The 19,135-nt window shown below is 34.0% G+C and overlaps 2 pseudogenes across 2 annotated transcripts; both read right to left on the reverse strand.

The window, feature by feature from the left end:
* Nucleotides 1-1,781: 1,781 nt before the first annotated feature.
* On the reverse strand, nt 1,782-11,932 carry LOC143602172 (myosin-17-like; annotated as a pseudogene). The gene is made up of 36 exons (XR_013147785.1): nt 11,775-11,932; nt 11,103-11,246; nt 10,875-11,020; nt 10,621-10,777; nt 10,474-10,532; nt 10,210-10,369; nt 9,932-10,081; nt 9,719-9,855; nt 9,487-9,633; nt 9,296-9,397; nt 9,160-9,217; nt 8,985-9,086; nt 8,860-8,897; nt 8,627-8,753; nt 8,377-8,547; nt 8,155-8,286; nt 7,958-8,067; nt 7,818-7,878; nt 7,398-7,575; nt 6,704-6,909; nt 6,504-6,623; nt 5,632-5,730; nt 5,320-5,541; nt 5,088-5,227; nt 4,827-4,938; nt 4,669-4,731; nt 4,525-4,596; nt 4,261-4,431; nt 4,039-4,194; nt 3,741-3,950; nt 3,296-3,594; nt 3,061-3,160; nt 2,876-2,989; nt 2,705-2,785; nt 2,457-2,539; nt 1,782-2,368 (listed from the first exon to the last, which is right to left on the reverse strand). The product of XR_013147785.1 is annotated as a myosin-17-like (transcript).
* A 3,911-nt stretch (nt 11,933-15,843) lies between these two features.
* Nucleotides 15,844-18,879, reverse strand: LOC143602178 (WD repeat-containing protein VIP3-like; annotated as a pseudogene). Its single transcript, XR_013147787.1, has 2 exons — nt 18,530-18,879; nt 15,844-16,885 (listed from the first exon to the last, which is right to left on the reverse strand). The product of XR_013147787.1 is annotated as a WD repeat-containing protein VIP3-like (transcript).
* Between the last annotated feature and the right edge of the window lie 256 nt (nt 18,880-19,135).

Genomic DNA, 19,135 nt, shown 5'->3' on the forward strand with positions numbered 1-19,135 from the left:
ATTAGGCTCGTTAAACTTTCTTCTTTTTTTTTAAAACAAAAAAAAAACTTAGAAAAATAATCAAAAATACACATAAATGAATTAATAAGTTACAAACAAGCCGAACTTGGGCTTGAAATTGAAAAAGCAATTCAAGCCAAACTCAAGCTTTAGAAAAAGAGATCGAGATTCCGTAAAGTAAAAACAGGACGAGTTTGAGCTCGATTTGGCTCGTTTACACTCCTATTTAATAAGGACTTCACCTGAACAAACACCTTCAAAAAATCATTGGCTATAGTAAATGAATGTATATTAGTTTAGATGAATGATTATGAACAATCATCTATATTGTTTTCTCTCAGCCTCACACATATATATACAAACACACGAGATCTACCGGTTCATGTATGCTCACTAAGCCTTAAACCGTGTTTGTGCCACTTTTCAGAAAATATAACTCAAAAGTTAGATACCGTTAAAGGGTTGTAGATAATTCATAATTGAGACGAAATTGAAACCATAGTAACTAGAAAAATCAAATTAACTTCTATACTAGAAAAGTAATTTTAGACAGATCATAGGGACTGAAACTGTACTTATTTTATTAAAATATTATCACACCAATTGTGACCTCAACATCAAACCATAAGCCCAAATATGGCCCACTTTGTAAATATTTAAATTTAGAGCGCACAATAATTTTGCGAGGTGGGTTGCTTGATAAAATAAAAAACTATTATTTTATATTATTTAATTATTCACGTGACACGTAAAAGTTAGATACGTTAAATATGTCAACATATTTCATTATCTTCTTTTCAAAAGATAAAAAAATAGGCACACAAGCTAATAGTGATATACTCATTTGTGTATTAAATATATTCACATTTGCATTCTTTTCGCATGCGAATAATGTTACAATGTTACATTCAGATGGTATCATGTACGATACTGAAACTGGGTACCATCGATTTCGACTCGGTACCAACTATTTAAGATCGAGAAATTCAAAATCGGTCCTAACCTCATCACTAATGTCTAATGTATAGATATATTTCTTCAAGTATGAATTAAATTGTGTATATTTAAATTCAAGAAAATCACACATTTGCTCAATATTGGGCCTTTGTTTTAATCAATGACTGTTTCCTTTTATTCCTAAGTTTAAATGATTCTTCAAACAAAATTGTTATCAAAATATAATAGTAAACTTTTCTTCTAAGTTTTTAGGCGTGTTTTAGTTTTTAAGAAAAAACTAAATATTTTGAAACAAGTGCTAAAAATTATTTACTAGTTCATCAATTATTTTAGTTATTATTATATTAAATAGTTTAAAAAAAGCCCAATAAATAGTTGCAAACACGAGCCCACCCGGCCCAATGGTAGGAGGCTTAGGTTTTTCAATAAAGACCCAAGTTTGATTCCTACTTGTGACACGATAGATATTGACAATGAAGGATTTAAACTAGGTTTTGCAAGGTTGTCAGTTCGAATCCCGAGCCCACTCGGGTTCTAGTCCCACCGTGTGTTACGCGTGTTACGCTTGAGAGTTATGTTTTTGTGTTTACGATTGTCAAGTAAACAGCCGACGGTATGATTTCATGAGAGAACACTCAAGCCAAACTCCGAAGCCAACGTAGACCCGATTAAAACAACATAGTCTACCCAGAGCGGGACAATAGAGCTCTCCAAATTGGAGAGTTTGGTGGGTTAACACACAAGAAAGTCGCCGTTTAAAAAAAATAATAAGAAAAAATATAGTTGCAAACCACCATACATATATAAAAACTGCTTCTCTAAAGCATGAAAAAATCAGCCCATGTTAAATTTCACATGAATATAACATGCTTTCTAGTAGTAAAAAAATAAGAAATAAGAATATGACAATGTAAATTTAACACAAAAGTAGACATTTAAGGGAAGGTGTCATATACAGTATACAAAATGCAGCTATACAGTTTTCTTGACACTACCACAAATTGTAACCTAACAATTTGCAACTAAACATACAACCCTTAAATCCACCCTCCCTAATATTACTTACCATAATTCTTTTCAACAACATCACACTTTTGGCAATATATTATCATTTGCCAACTGACAGACATCTAATGAATAAAAATCACCCCTTTTTAAACCAACCCGAAGGCTCAAAACGGGGCACAAAATAAACTGCACACCGACGTAAATAAAACAAAAAAAAATATTGTATTCACAGGTATGCATGCAGCCGTAACGGCATCAAAAGAAACTTCTTTTCTTCTATCATTCTGTCCGTTGATGTAAAAATACGAAACCTGAGTTTTCACGGATCAGCGGTGGAGGTTCGATATCACTTATTTCCACTTGTGGCATAGATTTCGATATATCATCCACAGAGAACGGTATGCTGCATTAATAATTCAAATAGATTTTATATAACAAACTTTAATGTGAATATTGATATTGTGAAAAAAAAAACTGATCTCAAAATTTACCTGGAGTCGTCATCCAACAAAAACGAACTGCTGACGGCATTATTCGAGTCCTCTGTCATCATAACTCTCATACTTGAAATAACCTAATTACAAAAATAACCCTTAGAGAAGGATGCTAGAATAATAATAATAATAATAATAATAATAATAATAATAATAATAATAATAATAATAATAATAATAATTAGCTCAACAACAAAGAAAATAAAAGACCAATAAAATAAAGATTCTCGAGCAAAGCAACTTACTTCTGAAGAAACACTGTGTGTACCGTATTTGTCATCCCAATACATGGTGCTAATTCTGTATAACTGTTGTATGCTAAGCACCTACACAAACCAAACACGAGGTTTTAAAATAACAGAAGAAAGAAAAATTAGCTATTTACTTGAAATATAGAAAGTTAAATATTTTCTTACAGGACAAAGCTCATTGGTTATTTCATTCAAGGTCTTCTTGGGCTTTTGATGAATAACTAAAAATCCAACAGCTTGTCGAATATGCTTCAATTCGTCCCAAGCAGTGCCTGCATACTAAATCAAAGTATATTTTAGTAAAAATAACTCAATATGATATTAAATTTCCACTCGGGATAATTGCTTACTTCCTCAGTTGCATAGCAACACCATTGTTCAAGCTCAGCCAACCCTGATTTTACATATTCACCGTTACTGAATGAGCAGCACTCACGTCTCAACAGAAGACTTTCATCAAACATAAAAAAAATGTTAGCAAGGATAATCTTAAAATGAGGTTGAGTACTAAAATAAAAGTAATAAACTCTGTATCTGTATGTTGGTTTCTATTTTACATGGTGATTTAATGTTCACTTAATTTACCTGTTAAATAACTGAACATTGATAAAGGAGAAAATCTGTGTGAATACTTTGCGCACCAAAAATGGAGGCACCTATAAGTATACACAAGACATAAATATGTTTCCAAGAATAAACAAGTGTAAGGATACTATTGTTTTTAATTTTTAGGGTTTAAAGCTTACATAATTTGCTTTCATCGTCTTCAAGTAATTATCAAGGCTTTTAACAATACTCTGCCAATGAGCAATCAATGCTTGTTGAGCAACAGCATTAGCTTGTGAACGGCCTTTAACTAAACTTGCACGAGATGTCCTTGGAGCCTGCATTAAGTAGACTTGCATACATTAGGCCCAAAAACATAACTAATAGTCTGCTACTATTATTATTATTATTATTATTATTATTATCTGATAATATTTTTTGGATGAATAATTAAACACAAATCACATAAAAATGAAGAATTTACCTGAATACATAATCCAAGCAATGGAGATATTTCCTTCTTCAAATTGTCACGTATCATTCCGTATATCTTCTCAAGAAACGCAGTAAGTTGTTGTTTAAACAACAAAGCCGGATATTTAGCCTCCACCTGGCGTAAGTCATCAAGTTTACCAAGAACTCTACCATTAAGAAACGAAAGGCCACCCGCACTTTGAGGAGATGCCCGTAACCCCTGAAATTTATATGAGTTTTAAACTTTATTATAAAAGAAATATTATCAACCATATTGAAATAAGTATTATATATTTTAGTCGTCATACTTGGGACATCCTTCCAAAAAGAGAAGCTGACGATGACCGTCGCCTTTGCGGTGTCATATGAGCTGCTCCACTTGCTTTAAGTGTGTGTTGAAGTAATGTCAGTAATGTGGATGTGTTACATAACCAGTAGCCTAACACATCATTACTATCTTGGACCTTTATCACACAAAATTCAAAATCAGTTCCAAACCACAATTTGGTAAAAATATAAAAAATATTCACCTCTATAGCTGAAGCAATGGTTTGGATTATACGATCAAAAACGGTAGTCCTTTCTACTTCAAATGACCTCCAATGAAGAAGACTTTTGTATATCAAAACAGCTGCAACAGGTTTGCCACTTGAAAACCCTAGATCTTGAGTGATGCACTTGATAAGTACATCCTGGTTTTCCTGAAGACAAAAATTAAGAAATCAAGTCGTTAGAAAACATAATAATATTAAAAGAGCATAAATGTTGCATAATCCATGATCATAGTCACTTACTTGTTGCTTTTCATTAAGGGACTTTTGCGGTTTCTCCTCAGACTCGGGCTCTCTTGAAACATGATTTGTCTCCTGAAAAACATAACAAAACATAAACGAATATTCAATTTTTTGCAATTTATTATTTTCAAGCAAATTAAATACCCTTACAGGTGTAGCCACCACCCTTGTTTCTCCATTTTGAATGTTTCCATTTTCTGGAGTTCTCTGTAGATTGATAAAAAAAATTAATAATGCCCATAAATCGAGCAAACTGAAAAGGTAAACTTGAAATTTGTATTCAAATTTGTTACGTGTGTTACCAGAATAATCACTGTTCTTGACCTTGCAGATTTTCCGGTAGGTGACATGGTCAATGCTTGCTGGCGAAGTACTTGATTTTCAGATTCGATATTCAAAAGCTTCTCTTCAAGCCTAAATAAAAATATTGTCTCATTACCAACAATCAAGCGTGTCAATTGCACAAAATTCAAACGCACATTAAAAATGAAACCTTTATTCTTATTCATGAAAGTGTAAACTTAAAATCCACTTTAAATATCAATACTATTATGATCACAAACCTTTGATTAGATTCTTGAAGCTGATATGCTCGTTTCTCCGCATCTTCAAACCTTTTCATTAAATCATTATTCCTAGAATTAGCTTCTACCAAAGACTTTCTAGCCTCTTCAATCTCCTGTTTTTGATTTAGCATCAAGGCCTGCACAAATTTACAGATCAAGTCAGCCACCACCACTGAAATAATTATTATCATTGTTTTATTCACGTTTTACTACAATCTAAAAAATCTACCTTAAAACTTTCCACCTCAGCAGTCAAGGTGTCAATCTTTTTGGTGTCTTGAATCATGACAGGTGTCTCCTTAACAACTGGAGGAGCTTCTTCAATGGCTTTCCGTGCTGCCTCGCGCTCTTTAACTACTTTAGCATTTGCTTCATCTATTTGGATTTGCATCAAACGTAAAGCCTCCTGAAACTTCGCAGTTTCTTGAGCTTTTGTCTCTTCTAATTCAGTCTGTTTGTTAAGTCAGGGTTTTAATTAGAAAAAATACTAATTTATGAAAGCAAGGGCAAGAAGACCGATTAAGTAAAAATATTAAATTACCCTTAGACGTTTCTCCAGCTGTAGACGCCATGTAAGTTCTTCGACACGCTTTTCAAGTTTGTCCTTCGCCTCTTTAAGAGCACCTGTTTCCCTTGCAGCCTGAAAAGTATATCAATTAGTCACCAACTGTAAATAAATAAATAAATATATATATATATATAGGGTTTGGATCAAATACAAATGAAATTAACGTGCTAAATGTGAGAATCAAGTAGAGTAATTATATATACAAGTAGAGTAAACATAATTACTCTACTTGTATATATAATTATTCTACTTGATTCTCATGTTTAGGACGTTAATTTCATTTATACGTTAACCTTCCCCTATATATATATATATATATATATATGTTGAGCAAAATTGCATAAAACAGGAAAAAAAACATGTTTTCCCCAAATTTAGCAACAATCTTTAAAGTAGGCCCGTAAACTTCGAATTGCATTTTATCACCAATTTAGGAACCAACCTCATTTTAACTGACTATGTGGCACTGGTTGATGCCATGCAGCCGCCAAATCAGATGTCACATACGCAAAAAATGCTTATTTAAAAGCTAGTTAAAAATAAATGAATTTACACGGTTGAGAAAATGATCTTTTAACATGTTTACATAAAAATGACTACTAAATGTGACATCCGATGCCATATCGCATAATAGATTAATTAAAAAAAAAAGATGCCACGTTAGAAACTTTCGGAAAATAAATAAAATGATGCTACTATGTGTTGAACATGTCATTCATTTGCTACAATCAATAATAATATGTAAGTTGTCTAGCTAAAATCCGTAATAAACTGAAAGTTGGTTTCCATTTTGCGCCTATTTTTTATACCAGAAAAGATAAGCTTTTCATTAAGGAATTAAATACCAATTTGAGTTCCCGAAGCTCTTTCCTAGCAACTCTTCGCCTCCAACCACACTGAGTATACAAAGCAGCCTTTTTAAGACTCTTGTAATAAGAATGTGCTTTGTAACAACGATAGTGAGCCTGCAAATGCCATCATAAATAAACTTCAAATCCATAATATCATTAGTAATAAATTATAAAAACCATGCTGATAATGAAACCTGTATATGTATTGCAGCCTTGGTTTGCTTGCGGTGTCTAAATTCATCTCTAGCAGTCATTGCTCTTAATCCTGTTTGTAGTTTAACTGCAGATGCCCTAAGAGCTTGGTACGAGTCTTTAGCAACAAAACACCTGAAATCCTTTTGAATCTTTACTGCTGCTGCTTCTCTTCTCAATAGTTCGAATTGTTTACAAGCTGATAAAGCTGAAGAGATCAAAGAAAAGATCAATCAAACTCTGATACAACTTCAGGATAAATTTTTTTTTAAAAAAATGAGAGCAATTTCGTATATATCCCTCTAAATTATATAAGCACATAATATAATCAGTTAACTAATGATACTTTGTTTCACTGACTAAATTAAGAGAACATTACAGCTTGATGATTCACAGCATCATGTTGAAAACCTATTTGTTTATCTAGTGAAATAGACTGTTATAAGTAACTGGTGTTATTTTATTTATTATGGAATTCAAGTAAATATGATACTTTAGTGTTCTGTAAGGATATATATGATAATGATGAAATCTAGGAATATCTATATGCATAAAATATATGTGTGTGCATGAAATTTTGAAGTTTTAAAATATATATATATACATATGTATATATAGATATGTGTGTACAAATATATATACATATATAAATGTGTGTGTGTGTGTCATACACATTTTGTTGTGAATAAGAGATACCTCGCCAGCAAGCCTGCAACTGAATAGCAGCTTTGCGTATTGATATATATTCCTTGCGTGCAATATAAGTACGCATTTGCCTTTGAATGATTCTAGCTGCATTCCCAAGAACCTCAGCCCTCCTAGCATCCAGCTCAGCCATTTGCCCAGCACGTAAAAACACCTTTGTTTTTCCGATCTGCAAAGATAGTTACAATTAGAAAACAATGCAAATTAAAAACACCAATTGTTGCCGTATATTAGTCATTGTACTTCTTTTATGAGCATTTGAGGCAATAAAAATGGCATCTTGTCCTGTTTTTGTCCCATATATGGTCACATGAAAATACCGTATAACAACCCTAATAGGCTAATAGGATAAATACAATGACTAAAACATGACACAAGTGAGAGTATGTTATAATAGGGTGAAGCTGTTACCTGGTAGCCCTTTAACCCCATTTTATCCAACAACATCTGGCATGCAACTTTCTCATCATAGCTACATGATAAAAAATGTTTAGAAATCATAACTGGAAAATGAAATTAAACAAAACAAAAAAAAACCTATAAAGCCATACTTTCCATCCAGGACATCCGGATAAAGAACACCAAAACGAAGAAGAAACTCATCAAATGTTCGCCTCGTGGGATAACCAGCACAACTGATCCTAATCGCCTCAAGTACACCCTACATTAAAAAGTACAATTTAACCGATAACTAAATTCATATAAAATTTTACTTGAAGATTAAGCACAAACAATCTTGAAAACTTACACCACACCGTAATTGTTGCATAATGTTTAAATTCTCAAAAATAGCAGGCTTGAGAACACTGTTCGGTTTCACACATCTAATGTAATGAGGTTCCATTGTACTCAAGGTTTCCATTAAAGACTGAAGTTGCAGCTGCAATTAGTAGACACACATTCATCTTTCATCAGATGCCTACTATGCAAGTGTTAAATTCGCAAACAAAGATCAAAACGCAAATTATACCTTAAATCGAGAACCAATGGAGGAAAATTTGGATGATTTGGACGACTCTACAGGAAGTGGAGGAAATAAACCAACAACAAAAGGGCATTTTGAAGCAGTTAATAAATCTTGATGTTCAGCCACCACATAATCCTTGTTTTTGTCTAAAAATTGGTCAGCTAAATAAGTCACCTACATAGAGAACACTTGCATATTAGGTGGCATTTGGTTTAGTTTGTTATCACTGAAAATTAAAAATTAAGCAACATACCTCCCCTGCATAATGAGATATTGTAAAACCAGTGCGCGAAAGTTAAGGCTTGATGAAGCGTTTGTTTTTTGGAAATGTTTGGTACAGCTTCTGAGCAAATGTTTCATGAGTAGACTTTGGAAACATGCTGCATTATTGTAAGAACACATTTTTTATTTCTGTATATAACCTTTGTTTTAATTTCTAACTATATAAAAACAGTAGAAAAATGATATAAAAATATAAGGTCATACCAGGCTTCATCCAGAAGTGAGATAATTCCTCCGGGTTTCTGCGATAAATTTTCTTAGTTTTATTTTCATTACAAGTATTTATGTATAAATGACGAGTATATATGAACAAGGATGATGTACAACACCTTCTCAATAAGATCCAACACATCTTGGTTGTCAACAAACTCTATATAACTCCAGTTTATCGCTTCCTTTGTGTACTCTTCTTGTTCCATTTTGAACACATGCTGCAACATAAATCAACATAAAATAAGCGTAAATTTCTTATGTAATTCACTAGTGTGATCTATAATATCTAACCTGGTTGAAATGTTGTTGCAGTTTTTCATTTGTGAAGTTGATGCAGAACTGCTCAAAACTATATCAAACAAACCTATCATCAGCATTAAAACATTCAAAATTCCAAGCCTTAGGTTTAACTGAATCCAATACCTACCTGTTATGCTTAAAACTCTCAAACCCATATATATCAAGAACGCCAATTAGTGATTCTGAGTTCGGATCTTGACCAATTGAACTGTTTATTTTCTCCACAATCCTACAAGATTTAGATTACAGAGCTAAATATTATATTCTTAGAAAGTAAATAAAAAATCCATGTAATAACATATAATGATCCATTTTTACCAGTCAAACAAACGAGAGTAGATTGTTTTAGCTAAAGCATCCCTACTACCAAGTGCAGCTTCAGGATCAAGAGTTCTTGTAATCACTTCTTCCGGCGTCACCATTACACGTTTAATCAAGGCATCCTCTAAACTTTTAGCATCACACCTTTTCACAGAGGATGGTAAATTCAAATTCAATTTGCAAGAAATTATGAGCTAATATATCATTAAAAAATCAAAATTAAACCCACATAAGCAATTCAGTTGTCACATTCAGATGAAACCTAGATTTCTCATCTTTAAGCACCGAAGAGTCAATTTCCTTTCCTTTTGCAAACTCAATATTACCAAGATGAAGAATTGCAGCCACAACCCTAAAAATTGCATCCTGAAAGATTCTAGAAATGTAAGAAACCGAAAACATAATAATAATAAATCAATATTTTCTTAGAAAAAGCATTAACTTGTTCTTCTTCACCGATTCCAACAATGTCCATCGCCCTTCTTGTAGCAAGATACTCATGAGCATCACTAACACCTTCAAGCTCGAATGATTTTGACTGGTTCAAGTAATGGTATGATTGTGGGCTTTCTAATTTAAACTTCTCTCTGTCCTGCAAATATAATAAAAATGCTCCAGTAAGCATCAAGTTCTTGAATTTAATGAACTGTGGGGAGCATTTTCGTAATTTCGCCAAACCACTAGGACCATGACCATCTATGTAATTTACTCATAGTATACCTCAGGTGGTGCTGCACAAAGAAGATAAAAACAATAGTAGTTTCTTTCAGGATCTGATATCTGGCAAACACGGGATCTCTCGAGCAGATAAGTTCTAATAGCTGCCCCTGATATCCTCCCACTTTTATCAAACTGTATCTCCACAAATTTACCAAAACGACTATTTTGCACATGCCAAAGTCAACACAGTCAAAGTTAGTTTCATAAAAATAAATATTTGAATATTACAACACAACATTTGGAAGTTGTAGAGCAATCATGCACCTCGAATTGTTGTTCCTGACAGTTTTTGCATTGCCAAACGCTTCTAGTACCGGATTCGACTGCAAAGTAATACATTGGTATTTGTTCATAACATTTCAAGAACCAGACTCAAGATGTCAAGGGTAAAAAAGTAAATTTAAATCTTACTTCCAAGACTTGCTGTTCAACCGTGCGTCCTTCCACACCAGATCTACCACCTAAATGTGCAAGATATCTCATGAGCATCTTTGTTGTCTCAGTTTTACCAGCACCACTTTCTCCACTGACCAATATCGAATTACTTTTTCCTTCATTTATCATCGCCCTATATAGTAAAAATGAAATATATTAGCTCTGGCAAGAGTTAAAGGAACATTGAGTAAACTAAATTAGATAATAATAATAGTAATAATAATAGATACCTATATGCAACATCTGCTACAGCAAAAACATGGGGACTAAGTTCACCAAATCCTGCGCCTTTATATTGCTCCATCATGTGTGTATCATACAAGTGCGTCAATCTTTGAAATGGATTTATAGCAATCAGAATATTTCCAGTATACGTCTACAAAAGGTAAACTACTGTTAGCAATCCAACAATTCTTCTTTTTCAAGATAAATTTTTTATTTTAAGTGTGAAATCTCACATAGATCTCGTTAAGCTCATATCTGGTTGCCAAATTTTGTAAAACTCCTGGTTCATGTAAATATGAAAGGCGTGTCATGTCATCTACACCTCCAGGGGAAGCTTCAGTATCTTTTGGGAACACTTTTGAAACATTTGTAACAATCTGCAATCAAATTAAGTCAAGCCCAAGTCAATTAAGTCCAAAAGACGTAAAAACCACTATAATTATGATTGATTACGTACATATACATAGAAATTAAGACAGAACAAAAACCAACTTATGCATCTTGAACGACCTTAGAACCAAAGTTGCATTTGATGTGACATAGCTTATCATTTTAGTGTATACGTATATGCCATGTGGTATCTGATTTGGCATTTATTATTTAGTTCCAGATGTAAGTTTTTAAAAGTAGAAAAGTAACTTACAAAGACGTAATACATAAATTTTCTAAATATGTTTCACACAAGCATTTGTTGCATATGTGTCAATGGATGTTGCAGCAGGATCAGCTAAAATAAGGTTGGTTGCTAAAACTGATACTAACGTGTAACTAAGTTCATATTTTGCACCCAACTTAAAGTTGGTTAGTAAAATAAATAAAACTACGTAAATTTCTTTTCTACTTCATGAAGTTTGCTCTGGCTATAATGTAAATAAACTTCTAAGTTTTTATCACAAGAAACTCACCGTCTTTCCCTTGGTTGTAAGTACATGAAGCTCTTGCCCATTAATACGGGTCACTTCCCCATCAATCCATGCTAAAACAGGGTCCTCAACCCATACATGTGACCCCACAATAATATTAACCGGTGCCGCCTGCAAGTATTTTATTTCATTTCGTTACAAACAAAAAAGAATGTTATAGTAATTTAAGTACAACACTTGTAGTTAACCATTGTTAAAAAAACATTCATGTAATTTAAACAATCCCTACGAATTTTGAGTCAAATCAGCTTAATTGACTTTCAAAGTCAAAACACTAGAATATGATGGAATGTATGAAATATGAATAGTATCTTCCAAATTCCAATGTAGTAAATAGTTGTAGTAATGTAATATATCATTTAGTAAAGGTAAGTATGTAACCTTAGTTCCCTAAACAAACTTTGTGGTATATTCAATTTCATAAGAAAATGTGCAGACAATGTTAATTTCTTCTCATCGGTGACTTGTTGATTCATTGTTTCACCAATAACGGAGAAAATAATAATAAGTTGCAAGCCAGATAACTATTATGCCCAAATTAAGCTCCCTAAACATAGGCATGACCAATTAACTACATCAAATAAGTATGTTCCATGGTTACATTTTAACCTATATAACTAAGATAATACCTAGGGTTTATGTCAGATAATAATTATGTTCAATGATTAAAGTTAACCTACATAACTTTGCAATATATTGAATAATTTCAGAAGACAGAGTTGATGTGCTACAAAACCCTAGATTCATTCATTCTACTTCAACTAGCCCCTCAAGCTAATCTCTAAACAAACATCAACTATAATTAGCAGCAAATTACTTTTAACTTAAATCCAAACCTAATTTAACAGCGAAGAAACAAAAGATTCAAACAAACATGTTGAAACTCTGTTGAACAGATTTGACTTCAAATTCAAACAAACAAAATGAGCTAACTAACGATTTAATTTAATAATAAGAAAAAAGTGCAGACAATGTTAACTTCATCTCATCGGTGACTTGTCGATTATTTATTTCACCAATAACAGAGAAATAATAATAATTATTAAGGTTCGTAAACATAGGCATGACCAATTTACTAGATGAAATAATTAACCTATACAAGTAAGGCAACATAACATCTAGGGTTTATATGAAATTATAATGATGTTGAATGGTTAAAGAAAGTTAAGCTACTACATAATAAGTAATAAGAAGTATCTGGTATATATATATATTGAAACATAATTAGAATGAGGTAGAATAGAAAACCCTAGATGTCATTCATTCATTCATTCATTCATTCTACTTCAATTTCAATTAGCTAGCTAGCCTCTAAGGTAACCTAAGCTCTAAACAAACATCAAATTCTAAAATCAACAGCAAATTATTATTATTAAAAGTAAAATAAATGGAGAAGCTAAGTTAACCTAATTAAGAGCGAAGAAAGCAAAGATGCTGAAACTTGGTTGAACAGATTTGACTTCAATAACAAACAAACAAATAAATAACAAAACGAAGTAACTAACCATTAATCAATTAATAACGATGAATAGAGAGCTGAATCGATCTCCTTCTCATCAATAACCAGGAGACCAAACCACACGCCGGCCGCTAACGCAGATCGGAAAATAATAATAATAATAATAATAATAATAATAATAATAATAATAATAATAATAATCAACAACAACTAGAGTATGAATATGATGTTGTAATAATGACTGATTTGTAGTAGCTGTAGTTTTTGGATGGAATATATATCTTCTGTCTATCTATATGTGTCTGTGTCTCTGAAATGAGGTGAGGTAGGAAATAGGAATGAATTAAATAATTTTCAGTTAGTATGCAAGTATCTCCAAATGTGTATTTATTGGCCATTACTCGTGTCTTGTGATTCTCAACCATGAACTCCTCGTATACATAGAGGGCCATCCATAGGCAAAAGGTTATGGTGGCAGATATGTATCGAACTAGATTGGCACCGCATGACATTCTTAATGGTATAAAGGCGAATAACAATGCAAATTCATCATCGCTAAGGACCATGTACAACTTATTTATTAGTTACAAGTTTGCCCACTAATGTTTTTTTTTTACTTTTTACCTAGGGTGAAAAGTTTCAAATCACTCTACTTCAACTTACTTACAAAAGTGTTTTTGTTACAACTTATTAGTTAGCCGCAACCGATAAACATCCCGCCGTGTACACACCGCAACGCGCGAGAGCTTTTCGAGTATGTAATGGCTATAGGTAAAATAACCAAAACTGCCTGTTGGTTTTTCTTAAAATTTAAGATTTTCTTCAAAGGTGATTTACTTTTTATGTGAATTACTGTTTCATACTTTCATGTGTATAGTATAAAAGGTAACCTTGATGTTACAAAATGCTTTTGATATTTGACCTAACCAGTTTCAACATATTTGCTATATTAGAAAATTACCACCTACATACCATTACTTTGAATACTTGTTGGTGTTGCATTTATGACTTAATGTAATCCAGAAGTTCATCATGAACCAGAAATTGGCATAATTTATAATATCATCATCATCATCATCATCATCGTACTCAGTATATCCCACCAATAGCAAAGCTATGGTAGGGTCTGAGGAGGGTAAGATGTAGGCAGCCTTACCTCTACCCCATAGGGATAGAGAGGCTGCTTCCGGTGAGACCCCCGGCTCGATAGTAGTTTTGCATCAAGCCTTGGACATACGGCACATAGCACTCAATCATCGGGACACCAGCTGATCGGTGCATGTACCCTTATCTTTCAGCTATCAACGCCACTACATGATGCCTGATTAACCGTCCGTCACTTTTAACGTTATTTTCACGAGATTAGTAAAATAACGTCAAAATTAGTGCAATTTCACTTTTGCCCACCCGAGGGTTCACACATATATACATCATATGTGCTCATATGATGTATATATGTGTGAACCCTCGGGTGGGCAAAAGTGAAATTGCACTAATTTTGACGTTATTTTACTAATCTCGTGAAAATAACGTTAAAAGTGACGGACGGTTAATCAGGCATCATGTAGTGGCGTTGATAGCTGAAAGATAAGGGTACATGCACCGATCAGCTGGTGTCCTCAAGATGTAGTGGCATAATTTATAATATCTACCTATCAAATCCTCAAGATGTTGTAATAATGACTGATTTGTGGTGTGATGATTTCCTCAAGATGTCCTCAAGATGTATTTCCTACCTCACCTCATTTCAGAGACACAGACACATATAGATAGACAGAAGATATATATTCCATCCAAAAACTACAGCTACTACAAATCAGTCATTATTACAACATCATATTCATACTCTAGTGGCACCGATCATGTAGTGGCATAATTTATAATATCTACCTATCAAATCCTCAAGATGTTAGTTGCCATTATTTATGCCCAAAGAAGAGCAAATTGGGCCGGGCCTATTTGGGTTCGCCCTGTTGTAGACCACACCAATTGAGTATATAAAAAACTCAATTCATTTCGATACAATTAAATAAATGCTCTAGGAGCGTCATATTCTAGAAGCTCAAACTATGTGAAAGTGTTAACTAATTAATAGTTACCCAAAAAAAAGAACTTTCTTTTTTTGACAAAAAGTCATGCAGAGATGGAATTTGAACCCGTGGCCTCAAGGTTACGAGCCTTGCGAGCTACCAAGCTAGTCTACCCTGCACAGAACAGAAGAGAAGAACTAGAAACTAACATACAAGCAAGGTTGAACGCACCGGCAAATTTACAGGTCTAAGTTGGCCGCCCCAAAAATAAGTCGAAACTTGTTAGTTGTTTTATAAGCATTTTCATTTTCAATCCTGAACAAACATATAACATATGTTCATTTAGTACAACTAAGTACATCAGTACACGAGAAGCGCATTACTGCCATCACAAGTCGCAACAAGGTATCTTAGTTTTCTTGAACACACAATGGTTTACTTTAACCAAAGCACCATGCCCTTTAAAGCAAGTTTTCGTAACCAAAGCAAGTATGCATCATGTCCTTTAACCAAAGCAAGTTTTTCGTAACACATTATTTTGTAACCTCATTGTCCTTGATGAAATTTGCTGCATCATAATCAACAACCGTCCACTAATATCAAGGCGCATTTTGAGTTGCACAACCTTCACACGGTATCTTTAACCGGTTATCTTTACATAGTAAGAAGATGATACTTGTTTACAAGTACAACTACTTGAGAATCATCACACCACATGTCAACGACTCTACCACCATCATTTACAGGGTATGTTTAAATCGTCAAATATATACATGGCAAATCACAGACGACACAATTGGCATAATTAATAACATTTACTAAAACATCAAGATGTTTCCCATTAAATCCCAAGATGTTTACACTATTCATAGAAAACAACGGTATTCATACAGTTTCCCATTAAATCTCCGGTAACATTTTCCAGCTCACAACAAAAAAGAAAAAAATAGAACAAAGATTAAATATAGAAATACTAACCATTTAAGAATAATTGTATAACGAGATGCTTTTATCATCCGATACACTCGCAAGCAGACTCCCTCTAGTTCCACCACCACCAGCTTCAAACTTCACCCCCCAAACCTGGTCCGTATAATTCGTCATGGTCTGAACCGCTGCCCTCATTTTAGGGTCCCACAGCTTCACGGTCCTGTCACTCGACCCTGATGCAATCGCTGCACCATCTGGACTCACATCAACGCTCAAAACCCAACTAGAATGACCCGACATTGATGAAAACAATGTTTTTCCTTCCGCGTCATACATGTTGATGCACTCATCGTCTGAGCCTGAAACAAGAACTCTCGGGTCTAGAGGCGAATATGCAAGAGACCGAACAGGCATTGTGTGGCCTTCAAGGTGGTGAAGGAACTTGGCACGTTGCACATCAAATACAGATATTGAACCGTCCATGGACCCACACGCCAGCTGTCTTCACTTGGGCTCCATGCAACAGAGAGAACAAACTTCTTGCTGTTTCCCTTATCAGAGGGCTTCGAGCCTTCGGGCCGAGGAATTGATAAAGTTGATATCAGTTTCCATTCAGCAGTATCCCATAGTTTGATTGATACACTGCTTCCTCCAGCAACAGCAAGAGTTGTACCCTGTCATACACAATTAATTATATTTAAGTGAACCATGCGATTATTGTTGATAATGATATGAAACAAGCCACCATCAAGATGAAACTATATTGGTATTACAGAATTTGAGTTAGTTATGTCAAATAAGATTGAAATGTATGTTCCAAACGTTATTTAATCTCAAGATACAATAGATACAGTGAAACTCAGATAAATAAACCGACAAACATATGAATGTTTATCAGATAATTAGTAGCCAAAAAGGGTTTCAATTATTAGAGCACAAAGCAAACAGTTAAGATCAAATTATTAGGGAAAACTTCTAAAATAGTCATTTCATCAAACAAATATCCAAAATAGTCATAAAATTTTTCACTTTCAAAACTAGACATTACCAAATATGCTAATCTCATATGAGCACATAAGCTGGTTAGGCTTTATTAAGCACCATTTGGGCCGACACTGGAAAAAAAATGTAAGACTAATGTAGCAGAACCATTATGTCACACGTATCCTGAACTACAGAAGACACTAGAGAGAAATGATTAGGCTAGGAAGGTGCCAAATCATGCTTCTGCCAAAGTGGAGTTGTTCCTTCAGCATTTTGGTGCCAAACACTTCTTCCAAAGATATACAGGGAATCATACTTCAACTAAAGTGGAGCCACTCCACCAGCCTTTAGGCTAAATTTTGACCATAGCTGTTAATATCAATCATAGCACGCCCTATAGCGAATAGTGAAGCGAAGCGCCAATAAGTCGCAATCTAATTTTGGCGCCTCCATAGCGGGAAAATAGCGGATTTAGACTCTTTTTCTTGGATAAATTAGATAGCTATTGAAACGGAATCGTATGTAGGGTTTTTGTTTCAGGATAGAAAAAAAGCACTTTTTCTTCCATATTTAGCGAATTTTTTATAAAATATACATGTAAAGAATTTCTAAATTTTTCTTCTAGTGTATCGCTGAATTTATCGCTACATAGCTTATAGGTAGCTTGTCGCTACCGACAACTATAATTCTGATAATGACAAGTTACGAAAGACACAATTCTATGCCTATTTTGAAAATCTCTTTAATAAAAAATAACTATTTTAGAAAATTTCCCTGATTACTCTGGCATTAATCATGAAGAAACCGAGAAACATTAACAAAAGAAAATAAACAAACGTTCCTGAACATAAATGAGCGAACACAACGTGTGTATGTGTTCGTTTACTAAATAAACGAACATTCCGCCAAACCATTGATAAACGTTCGTTTCATTTACATTCCTATGGACAAGACCTTATTCGGTTCGGTTCAATTACAGCCCTGGGTATACAAACTCTTAAGTAAATACTAACCCCAAACCTAACAAGTTAATAACCAGTAGCCACAGCATTTGCCAGACTTCAAATAAACGGACGTTCGTGAACATAAATGAACAAACAAAACGTGTTCTTTGTTTCGTGTTCATTTATTAAATAAATAAACATAAACATAAACGAACTTTCTGCAAAACGTCCGTTTCATTAACATTCCTACGAACAAAACCTCATGCTGCTCAGTTCATTTATAGCCCTAGGTATACATACAACTAAACCTAACAAATTAACAACACAATGTCACAACATAATAATAACATAATAATCAATAATAATAATAATAATAAACCATAAGCATACCCTAGGATCAAACTGCATCTGCCAGACTTCGGACGGCGGCGCCTCAAGCGTGGCAATCGTAACATTCGACTCCAAATCAAACACTCGAATAAAGCTATCCAACGACGCCGACGCCGCGATCTTCCCGGAGGGATGCGCGGCCACGGACACAACGCCTAAACAGTGACCGGTGTTGGTACGGACGAGCGATAGATCGTCCGGATTCCAGAGCTTGACGGACTCGTCGAGAGATCCGGTGAGTAGGAGGTTGGTGGACGGGAGCCACGTGCAGGTCCAGACGCAGTCGGCGTGTGCGGTTTCGAGTGATCGGAGCCATGCGAGCTGCATGGTTCAGTGCAGTGCGGGTTCGAATAATAAAGTAAACCTTAACGAACGAAATGCAGGAAGATGAGTTTGGGTTTTGATGGGTTGACTCACAATTACTATTTGGGGTTTTAATCATTAAATACTATTAAATCAATACAATGTGTACATATGGCTTTCAACTAGACTGTTCACATGTGCATCCAGTCATCAAATTATTATTTTCAGAAGCTCTAATATTGTGTCATGTATCATGTTGACCAAACATCAAAAAAACCTATTTAAAGCTTAATATTTTCCATC

Source organism: Bidens hawaiensis, unplaced genomic scaffold, assembly GCF_021521415.1.
Source record: "Bidens hawaiensis isolate Kalapana, Puna unplaced genomic scaffold, B.hawaiensis_p1.1 tig00058091_1, whole genome shotgun sequence".
NCBI classification, from domain to species: Eukaryota; Viridiplantae; Streptophyta; class Magnoliopsida; order Asterales; family Asteraceae; genus Bidens; species Bidens hawaiensis.